The following is a 10,000-nucleotide window of genomic DNA, read 5'->3' on the forward strand; positions in this document are numbered from 1 at the left end:
GAAGAGTAATGACAGTCCGAGCCTCCTGCGTGGGAAGAGTCTTTCTAGGCCCTGACCCACGGGAAGCGTGTAGCTTCCCCCATCCCGGACATTTCACGTCGTCACACTACCGGTATTGACTAATAGACTGATTGCTGATAATCATTAGCCACACACTGGGGGAAACGGCCGACAGGGGCGGCAACATAGTGGAGCCGCAGTGTCACTAATGTACAGAGATAGAACAGTTTCGACTGGAACCAGAGTAACCGTATACACGGCACTGATTAGTAATAGATGCAGAGCCATCAGAATACAGATAATATATACAACCGTCCCTATACATGCTGAAAGACTCTGCACACAATGAGAACCACACGTCAGCCAGACACTATCACACACTACTCTCTGCCTCTAACAGGCACACACACAATATCTAACCACCAGCATGGAAGAACATCCGGTGCATCCTCTCCGCCACATTACACAATCCACACTATCATAACCAGACCGGGAGGTCCACCCAGAAAACAGAATATCCCACCCTTCCGACATCCGCCATTGCTCAGCTAAGCCACGAACACCCACACATGTCCTACACAGGGGTGCACCCAACATCACAATACTGCCTCCTGTCACAGTACACAAACAATGGCAGGAATGAAAGACACAGATCTGCCACAACCTTGGAATCGGAGCGCCGCCTGTCATGAGCCACAAGTGCATCCTGACGTGACAAATCGGATGATCCCGCAGGCATGCACTTACGATAATCACTATCAACGAACCTGCCGCCCCCTCCCCCCCCAAAATACACCTTTCCCTACAACGTGTACCTTAACCTAAGCTATATTGTACCTTAACCTAAGCGATATTGTACCTTAACCTAAGGTATATCGTACCTTAACCTAACCTACATTGCGCCTTCACCTAACCTACGTTGTACCTTAACCTAACCTACGTTGTACCTTAACCTAACCTACGTTGTACCTTAACCTAACCTACGTTGTACCTTAACCTAACCTACGTTGTACCTTAACCTAACCTACGTTGTACCTTAACCTAACCTACGTTGTACCTTAACCTAACCTACGTTGTACCTTAACCTAACCTACGTTGTGCCTTAACCTAACCTACGTTGTGCCTTAACCTAACCTACGTTGTGCCTTAACCTAACCTACGTTGTGCCTTAACCTAACCTACGTTGTGCCTTAACCTAACCTACGTTGTGCCTTAACCTAACCTACGTTGTGCCTTAACCTAACCTACGTTGTGCCTTAACCTAACCTATGTTGTGCCTTAACCTAACCTATGTTGTGCCTTAACCTAACCTATGTTGTGCCTTAACCTAACCTATGTTGTGCCTTAACCTAACCTATGTTGTGCCTTAACCTAACCTATGTTGTGCCTTAACCTAACCTATGTTGTGCCTTAACCTAACCTATGTTGTGCCTTAACCTAACCTATGTTGTGCCTTAACCTAACCTATGTTGTGCCTTAACCTAACCTATGTTGTGCCTTAACCTAACCTACGTTGTGCCTTAACCTAACCTACGTTGTGCCTTAACCTAACCTACGTTGTGCCTTAACCTAACCTACGTTGTGCCTTAACCTAACCTACGTTGTGCCTTAACCTAACCTACGTTGTGCCTTAACCTAACCTACGTTGTGCCTTAACCTAACCTACGTTGTGCCTTAACCTAACCTACGTTGTGCCTTAACCTAACCTACATTGTGCCTTAACCTAACCTACGTTGTGCCTTAACCTAACCTACGTTGTGCCTTAACCTGACCTACGTTGTGCCTTAACCTGACCTACGTTGTGCCTTAACCTAACCTACGTTGTGCCTTAACCTAACCTACGTTGTGCCTTAACCTAACCTACGTTGTGCCTTAACCTAACCTACGTTGTGCCTTAACCTAACCTACGTTGTGCCTTAACCTAACCTACGTTGTGCCTTAACCTAACCTACGTTGTGCCTTAACCTAACCTACGTTGTGCCTTAACCTAACCTACGTTGTGCCTTAACCTAACCTATGTTGTGCCTTAACCTAACCTATGTTGTGCCTTAACCTAACCTATGTTGTGCCTTAACCTAACCTATGTTGTGCCTTAACCTAACCTATGTTGTGCCTTAACCTAACCTATGTTGTGCCTTAACCTAACCTATGTTGTGCCTTAACCTAACCTATGTTGTGCCTTAACCTAACCTACGTTGTGCCTTAACCTAACCTACGTTGTGCCTTAACCTAACCCATATTGTACCTTAACCTAACCCATATTGTACCTTAACCTAACCCATATTGTACCTTAACCTAACCCATATTGTACCTTAACCTAACCCATATTGTACCTTAACGTAACCTAATTTGTGCCTTAACGTAACCTAATTTGTGCCTTAACGTAACCTAATTTGTGCCTTAACGTAACCTAATTTGTGCCTTAACGTAACCTAATTTGTGCCTTAACGTAACCTAATTTGTGCCTTAACGTAACCTAATTTGTGCCTTAACGTAACCTAATTTGTGCCTTAACGTAACCTAATTTGTGCCTTAACGTAACCTAATTTGTGCCTTAACGTAACCTAATTTGTGCCTTAACGTAACCTAATTTGTGCCTTAACGTAACCTAATTTGTGCCTTAACGTAACCTAATTTGTGCCTTAACGTAACCTAATTTGTGCCTTAACGTAACCTAATTTGTGCCTTAACGTAACCTAATTTGTGCCTTAACGTAACCTAATTTGTGCCTTAACGTAACCCATGTTGTGCCTTAACGTAACCCATGTTGTGCCTTAACGTAACCCAATTTGTGCCTTAACGTAACCCATGTTGTGCCTTAACCTAACCTATATTGTGCCTCAACCTAACCTATATTGCGCCTTAACCTGACGCACGTTGTCGCTGAACCTGCTCTGTAATTGTTATGCAACTCGTTAAATTAGTGTAGTGTTGCCTAACCGCAACCCTCGCAATATAGTTCGCTATTCGCACTGCCCGGTCCCCTGTGTATCGCGTCATGTTAAACACCTTGCAGGTGTTGCTGACTTTCCACATGCTCCTGCTATACACTGTAATGTGGATAGCAGCAGGACGTACATGCCCCCCCCCCTTCCCCCCTGCCTTCGCAAGCTGGTCGTTGAGAAGTTTGCATGTTCAATGCCCTTCGCATGCCGACGTACTCAGCCTACGTTGTGGTACGGCCTGTCACCTGTCCGCCGATGTACGCAAAACCCACAAACTGTACTGCACATTGGTCCGTATGTACTGAATGATACATCGTGGCACATGTGTGACCGTACGACGACTGCGCCTAGCAACGGCAGACCATACAGTCCAAATATTGTGCACGCAGCTACGTGTCGTCTCCCTATAAGAGCTGGATTGCAGTGTGGTACGCCATTCAGACGTGTGGGAGGAACGGACGCCCTGGATGGCGATCAGCATGAGCAGTCTGTTGATGTAGTGGAGCGTGTATTCGGACGTAGTCGTCTCTTCTCACACACCGTGATAGCATGTTGCACCGCGTTCCACATCTGCGACATCCTGCAGAGGCCGGCTGACAGTCGTTCGCGCAATGGACACCGCATACGTACGGGGGCTACCTTCCACGTGTTCTCGAGGCGTGCACATGTTGTTGCGTCTATGTGGGCAGACGTAGTGTGTTGTGACACCTGACACAGGCATGCAATACTCGTTGCAAATGGCGATGGACGTCTACGTTTGCTGGTGACGTTACGCAAATGAACAACAGGTAACCCGTTGTGGTGCGGTTGTTCTCGCTAGAGGTGAATCAGTGTTGGCGACGATCGGTCGAGCTATTAACCGGTTGTTTCAGGGATACCCACCATGCCCACGAACGTGAAAGGGGACCCACCATGCCCACGAACGCGAAAGGGGATCTGGGTGTGAGGCGATACGCGGCGGTGGCTGGGTGGGACCGTCCCCGGCCGGTGAGGGGGGGCCGCCCGGCGTGCTGGCAGCGCGGTGCGTGGGCGCACGCGCTACAGCCGGCTGGTGGGGGCGGCCAGTGGCAGGCGCGCCGGCCGACGGACGCGGCAGGCGGCGCAGCTGCGCGCCGGCGCCCCCTGCTCGCGGCGCCTTGCGGCCAAAGTAGGTCCTCGCGGGCCCGGTGCGAAGCGCGGTGGCCATCTGCAGTGTGCTGGTCCGATTGAGGACTGTGTGCGCTGAGGATGCGCCGCCGCCCGGCGCTCGGCGCCGCGACGCCGTCTGCTGCTCGGTCGCCCCAGCGGTTCTCGCAGGTGGTTTGTATCGCAGCTGTGCGGACGTGTTGGCGCGTGCGCTGTGCTGGGAGAGTTCGCTTCGGCACCCAAGTGGGGCTTTTGTCCTTCTGTGGCGCTGGCGTTGGAGCTGCCGGTCACCGTAGGTGGCGCGTGTTGTCTCCCGCCGGCAATGCCACGACAGCACGCTCCCGGGCCTCTGTCGGCAGCGGCAAGCTCAGTTGGGAGCACGGGTGGTCGCACCTAAAGCGTCTACTCGCCTAACTCCGGGCGATTGCGCCTCTCTCGAACCCGACCAAGTACTTAGGACGGCGCTGCGCGCCGCCGGGACCTGAGAGGGTTTCGAGGTGTGTTGTGCAGGGGAGCTCAGCCTCCTCCTGTTTGCAGAATAATTGAGCGGACGCTTGCGTGTTCGCGCGGGCCCCCGGGACACACTCCCGGGCGGCCGGCTGCTCAGCTCTAGTTGACGCAGCTCCCTGGTTGATCCTGCCAGTAGTCATATGCTTGTCTCAAAGATTAAGCCATGCATGTCTCAGTACAAGCCGCATTAAGGTGAAACCGCGAATGGCTCATTAAATCAGTTATGGTTCCTTAGATCGTACCCACGTTACTTGGATAACTGTGGTAATTCTAGAGCTAATACATGCAAACAGAGTCCCGACCAGAGATGGAAGGGACGCTTTTATTAGATCAAAACCAATCGGTCGGCTCGTCCGGTCCGTTTGCCTTGGTGACTCTGAATAACTTTGGGCTGATCGCACGGTCCTCGTACCGGCGACGCATCTTTCAAATGTCTGCCTTATCAACTGTCGATGGTAGGTTCTGCGCCTACCATGGTTGTAACGGGTAACGGGGAATCAGGGTTCGATTCCGGAGAGGGAGCCTGAGAAACGGCTACCACATCCAAGGAAGGCAGCAGGCGCGCAAATTACCCACTCCCGGCACGGGGAGGTAGTGACGAAAAATAACGATACGGGACTCATCCGAGGCCCCGTAATCGGAATGAGTACACTTTAAATCCTTTAACGAGTATCTATTGGAGGGCAAGTCTGGTGCCAGCAGCCGCGGTAATTCCAGCTCCAATAGCGTATATTAAAGTTGTTGCGGTTAAAAAGCTCGTAGTTGGATTTGTGTCCCACGCTGTTGGTTCACCGCCCGTCGGTGTTTAACTGGCATGTATCGTGGGACGTCCTGCCGGTGGGGCGAGCCGAAGGCGTGCGACCGCCTCGTGCGTGCTCGTGCGTCCCGAGGCGGACCCCGTTGAAATCCTACCAGGGTGCTCTTTATTGAGTGTCTCGGTGGGCCGGCACGTTTACTTTGAACAAATTAGAGTGCTTAAAGCAGGCAAGCCCGCCTGAATACTGTGTGCATGGAATAATGGAATAGGACCTCGGTTCTATTTTGTTGGTTTTCGGAACCCGAGGTAATGATTAATAGGGACAGGCGGGGGCATTCGTATTGCGACGTTAGAGGTGAAATTCTTGGATCGTCGCAAGACGAACAGAAGCGAAAGCATTTGCCAAGTATGTTTTCATTAATCAAGAACGAAAGTTAGAGGTTCGAAGGCGATCAGATACCGCCCTAGTTCTAACCATAAACGATGCCAGCCAGCGATCCGCCGCAGTTCCTCCGATGACTCGGCGGGCAGCCTCCGGGAAACCAAAGCTTTTGGGTTCCGGGGGAAGTATGGTTGCAAAGCTGAAACTTAAAGGAATTGACGGAAGGGCACCACCAGGAGTGGAGCCTGCGGCTTAATTTGACTCAACACGGGAAACCTCACCAGGCCCGGACACCGGAAGGATTGACAGATTGATAGCTCTTTCTTGATTCGGTGGGTGGTGGTGCATGGCCGTTCTTAGTTGGTGGAGCGATTTGTCTGGTTAATTCCGATAACGAACGAGACTCTAGCCTGCTAACTAGTCGCGTGACATCCTTCGTGCTGTCAGCGATTACTTTTCTTCTTAGAGGGACAGGCGGCTTCTAGCCGCACGAGATTGAGCAATAACAGGTCTGTGATGCCCTTAGATGTTCTGGGCCGCACGCGCGCTACACTGAAGGAATCAGCGTGTCTTCCTAGGCCGAAAGGTCGGGGTAACCCGCTGAACCTCCTTCGTGCTAGGGATTGGGGCTTGCAATTGTTCCCCATGAACGAGGAATTCCCAGTAAGCGCGAGTCATAAGCTCGCGTTGATTACGTCCCTGCCCTTTGTACACACCGCCCGTCGCTACTACCGATTGAATGATTTAGTGAGGTCTTCGGACTGGTACGCGGCATTGACTCTGTCGTTGCCGATGCTACCGGAAAGATGACCAAACTTGATCATTTAGAGGAAGTAAAAGTCGTAACAAGGTTTCCGTAGGTGAACCTGCGGAAGGATCATTACCGACTAGACTGCATGTCTTTCGATGTGCGTGTCGTGTCGCGCAACACGCAGCTACCTGTACGGCTCGCAGTAGCCGTGCGCCGCGTGCGGAACCACGCGTTCGTCTCAAAACTAACGGCAATGTTGTGTGGTACGAGCGCTGAAGCGCTGGAGCGGCTGGCCTGCGGCACCTGGCGCCTGGCGCCGGTTTTGAATGACTTTCGCCCGACTGCCTGTCCGCTCCGGTGTGGAGCCGTACGACGCCCATCGGCCGTGAGGCCGTTGGACACTGAACGCTGGAACAGGGCCGCCACACGCCTCAGTCCCGCCTATGCAACTGTCTCGAAAGAGATGGTGGAAACTATGAAAAGATCACCCAGGACGGTGGATCACTCGGCTCGTGGGTCGATGAAGAACGCAGCAAATTGCGCGTCGACATGTGAACTGCAGGACACATGAACATCGACGTTTCGAACGCACATTGCGGTCCATGGATTCCGTTCCCGGGCCACGTCTGGCTGAGGGTCGGCTACGTATACTGAAGCGCGCGGCGTTTGCCCCGCTTCGCAGACCTGGGAGTGTCGTGGCCGCCTGTGGGGCCGGCCGCGTCTCCTTAAACGTGCGATGCGCGCCCGTCGCCTGGCGGTTCGCATACCGGTACTTACTCGGTAGCGTGCACAGCCGGCTGGCGGTGTGGCGTGCGACACCTCGTACAACGACCTCAGAGCAGGCGAGACTACCCGCTGAATTTAAGCATATTACTAAGCGGAGGAAAAGAAACTAACAAGGATTCCCCCAGTAGCGGCGAGCGAACAGGGAAGAGTCCAGCACCGAACCCCGCAGGCTGCCGCCTGTCGTGGCATGTGGTGTTTGGGAGGGTCCACTACCCCGACGCCTCGCGCCGAGCCCAAGTCCAACTTGAATGAGGCCACGGCCCGTAGAGGGTGCCAGGCCCGTAGCGGCCGGTGCGAGCGTCGGCGGGACCTCTCCTTCGAGTCGGGTTGCTTGAGAGTGCAGCTCCAAGTGGGTGGTAAACTCCATCTGAGACTAAATATGACCACGAGACCGATAGCGAACAAGTACCGTGAGGGAAAGTTGAAAAGAACTTTGAAGAGAGAGTTCAAAAGTACGTGAAACCGTTCTGGGGTAAACGTGAGAAGTCCGAAAGGTCGAACGGGTGAGATTCACGCCCATCCGGCCACTGGCCTCCGCCCTCGGCAGATGGGGCCGGCCGCCCGCGCGGAGCAATTCGCGGCGGGGTCGTGTCCGGTTGCCTTTCCACTCGCCGCGGGGCGGGGCCGTTCCGGTGTGCGGTGGGCCGCACTTCTCCCCTAGTAGGACGTCGCGACCCGCTGGGTGCCGGCCTACGGCCCGGGTGCGCAGCCTGTCCTTCCGCGGGCCTCGGTTCGCGTCTGTTGGGCAGAGCCCCGGTGTCCTGGCTGGCTGCCCGGCGGTATATCTGGAGGAGTCGATTCGCCCCTTTGGGCGCTCGGGCTCCCGGCAAGCGCGCGCGGTTCTTCCCGGATGACGGACCTACCTGGCCCGGCCCCGGACCCGCGCCGCTGTTGGCTCGGGATGCTCTCGGGCGGAATAATCGCTCCCGTCAGCGGCGCTTCAGCTTTGGACAATTTCACGACCCGTCTTGAAACACGGACCAAGGAGTCTAACATGTGCGCGAGTCATTGGGCTGTACGAAACCTAAAGGCGTAATGAAAGTGAAGGTCTCGCCTTGCGCGGGCCGAGGGAGGATGGGGCTTCCCCGCCCTTCACGGGGCGGCGGCCTCCGCACTCCCGGGGCGTCTCGTCCTCATTGCGAGGTGAGGCGCACCTAGAGCGTACACGTTGGGACCCGAAAGATGGTGAACTATGCCTGGCCAGGACGAAGTCAGGGGAAACCCTGATGGAGGTCCGTAGCGATTCTGACGTGCAAATCGATCGTCGGAGCTGGGTATAGGGGCGAAAGACTAATCGAACCATCTAGTAGCTGGTTCCCTCCGAAGTTTCCCTCAGGATAGCTGGTGCTCGTACGAGTCTCATCCGGTAAAGCGAATGATTAGAGGCCTTGGGGCCGAAACGACCTCAACCTATTCTCAAACTTTAAATGGGTGAGATCTCCGGCTTGCTTGATATGCTGAAGCCGCGAGCAAACGACTCGGATCGGAGTGCCAAGTGGGCCACTTTTGGTAAGCAGAACTGGCGCTGTGGGATGAACCAAACGCCGAGTTAAGGCGCCCGAATCGACGCTCATGGGAAACCATGAAAGGCGTTGGTTGCTTAAGACAGCAGGACGGTGGCCATGGAAGTCGGAATCCGCTAAGGAGTGTGTAACAACTCACCTGCCGAAGCAACTAGCCCTGAAAATGGATGGCGCTGAAGCGTCGTGCCTATACTCGGCCGTCAGTCTGGCAGTCATGGCCGGTCCTTGCGGCCGGCCGCGAAGCCCTGACGAGTAGGAGGGTCGCGGCGGTGGGCGCAGAAGGGTCTGGGCGTGAGCCTGCCTGGAGCCGCCGTCGGTGCAGATCTTGGTGGTAGTAGCAAATACTCCAGCGAGGCCCTGGAGGGCTGACGCGGAGAAGGGTTTCGTGTGAACAGCCGTTGCACACGAGTCAGTCGATCCTAAGCCCTAGGAGAAATCCGATGTTGATGGGGGCCGTCATAGCATGATGCGCTTTGTGCTGGCCCCCGTTGGGCGAAAGGGAATCCGGTTCCTATTCCGGAACCCGGCAGCGGAACCGATACAAGTCGGGCCCCTCTTTTAGAGATGCTCGTCGGGGTAACCCAAAAGGACCCGGAGACGCCGTCGGGAGATCGGGGAAGAGTTTTCTTTTCTGCATGAGCGTTCGAGTTCCCTGGAATCCTCTAGCAGGGAGATAGGGTTTGGAACGCGAAGAGCACCGCAGTTGCGGCGGTGTCCCGATCTTCCCCTCGGACCTTGAAAATCCGGGAGAGGGCCACGTGGAGGTGTCGCGCCGGTTCGTACCCATATCCGCAGCAGGTCTCCAAGGTGAAGAGCCTCTAGTCGATAGAATAATGTAGGTAAGGGAAGTCGGCAAATTGGATCCGTAACTTCGGGATAAGGATTGGCTCTGAGGATCGGGGCGTGTCGGGCTTGGTCGGGAAGTGGGTCAGCGCTAACGTGCCGGGCCTGGGCGAGGTGAGTGCCGTAGGGGTGCCGGTAAGTGCGGGCGTTTAGCGCGGGCGTGGTCTGCTCTCGCCGTTGGTCGGCCTCGTGCTGGCCGGCGGTGCAGGATGCGCGCGCCTGCGCGGCGTTCGCGCCCCGGTGCTTCAACCTGCGTGCAGGATCCGAGCTCGGTCCCGTGCCTTGGCCTCCCACGGATCTTCCTTGCTGCGAGGCCGCGTCCGCCTTAGCGTGCTCCTCCGGGGGCGCGCGGGTGCGCGGATTCTCTTCGGCCGCCAT

The 10,000-nt window shown here is 54.6% G+C and overlaps 2 non-coding genes and 1 pseudogene across 2 annotated transcripts; all 3 read left to right on the forward strand.

The window, feature by feature from the left end:
• Positions 1–4,693: 4,693 nt before the first annotated feature.
• Positions 4,694–6,602, forward strand: LOC126444822 (small subunit ribosomal RNA). The gene has a single exon (XR_007582769.1). It is a non-coding gene; the product is annotated as a small subunit ribosomal RNA (ribosomal RNA).
• A 353-nt stretch (positions 6,603–6,955) lies between these two features.
• LOC126444820 (5.8S ribosomal RNA) lies at positions 6,956–7,110 on the forward strand. Its single transcript, XR_007582768.1, has one exon. It is a non-coding gene; the product is annotated as a 5.8S ribosomal RNA (ribosomal RNA).
• A 188-nt stretch (positions 7,111–7,298) lies between these two features.
• Positions 7,299–10,000, forward strand: part of LOC126444841 (large subunit ribosomal RNA) — a 5,211-nt pseudogene continuing 2,509 nt past the window's right edge.

The sequence above is a fragment of the Schistocerca serialis genome, unplaced genomic scaffold, assembly GCF_023864345.2.
Source record: "Schistocerca serialis cubense isolate TAMUIC-IGC-003099 unplaced genomic scaffold, iqSchSeri2.2 HiC_scaffold_303, whole genome shotgun sequence".
In the NCBI taxonomy this organism is placed as follows: domain Eukaryota; kingdom Metazoa; phylum Arthropoda; class Insecta; order Orthoptera; family Acrididae; genus Schistocerca; species Schistocerca serialis.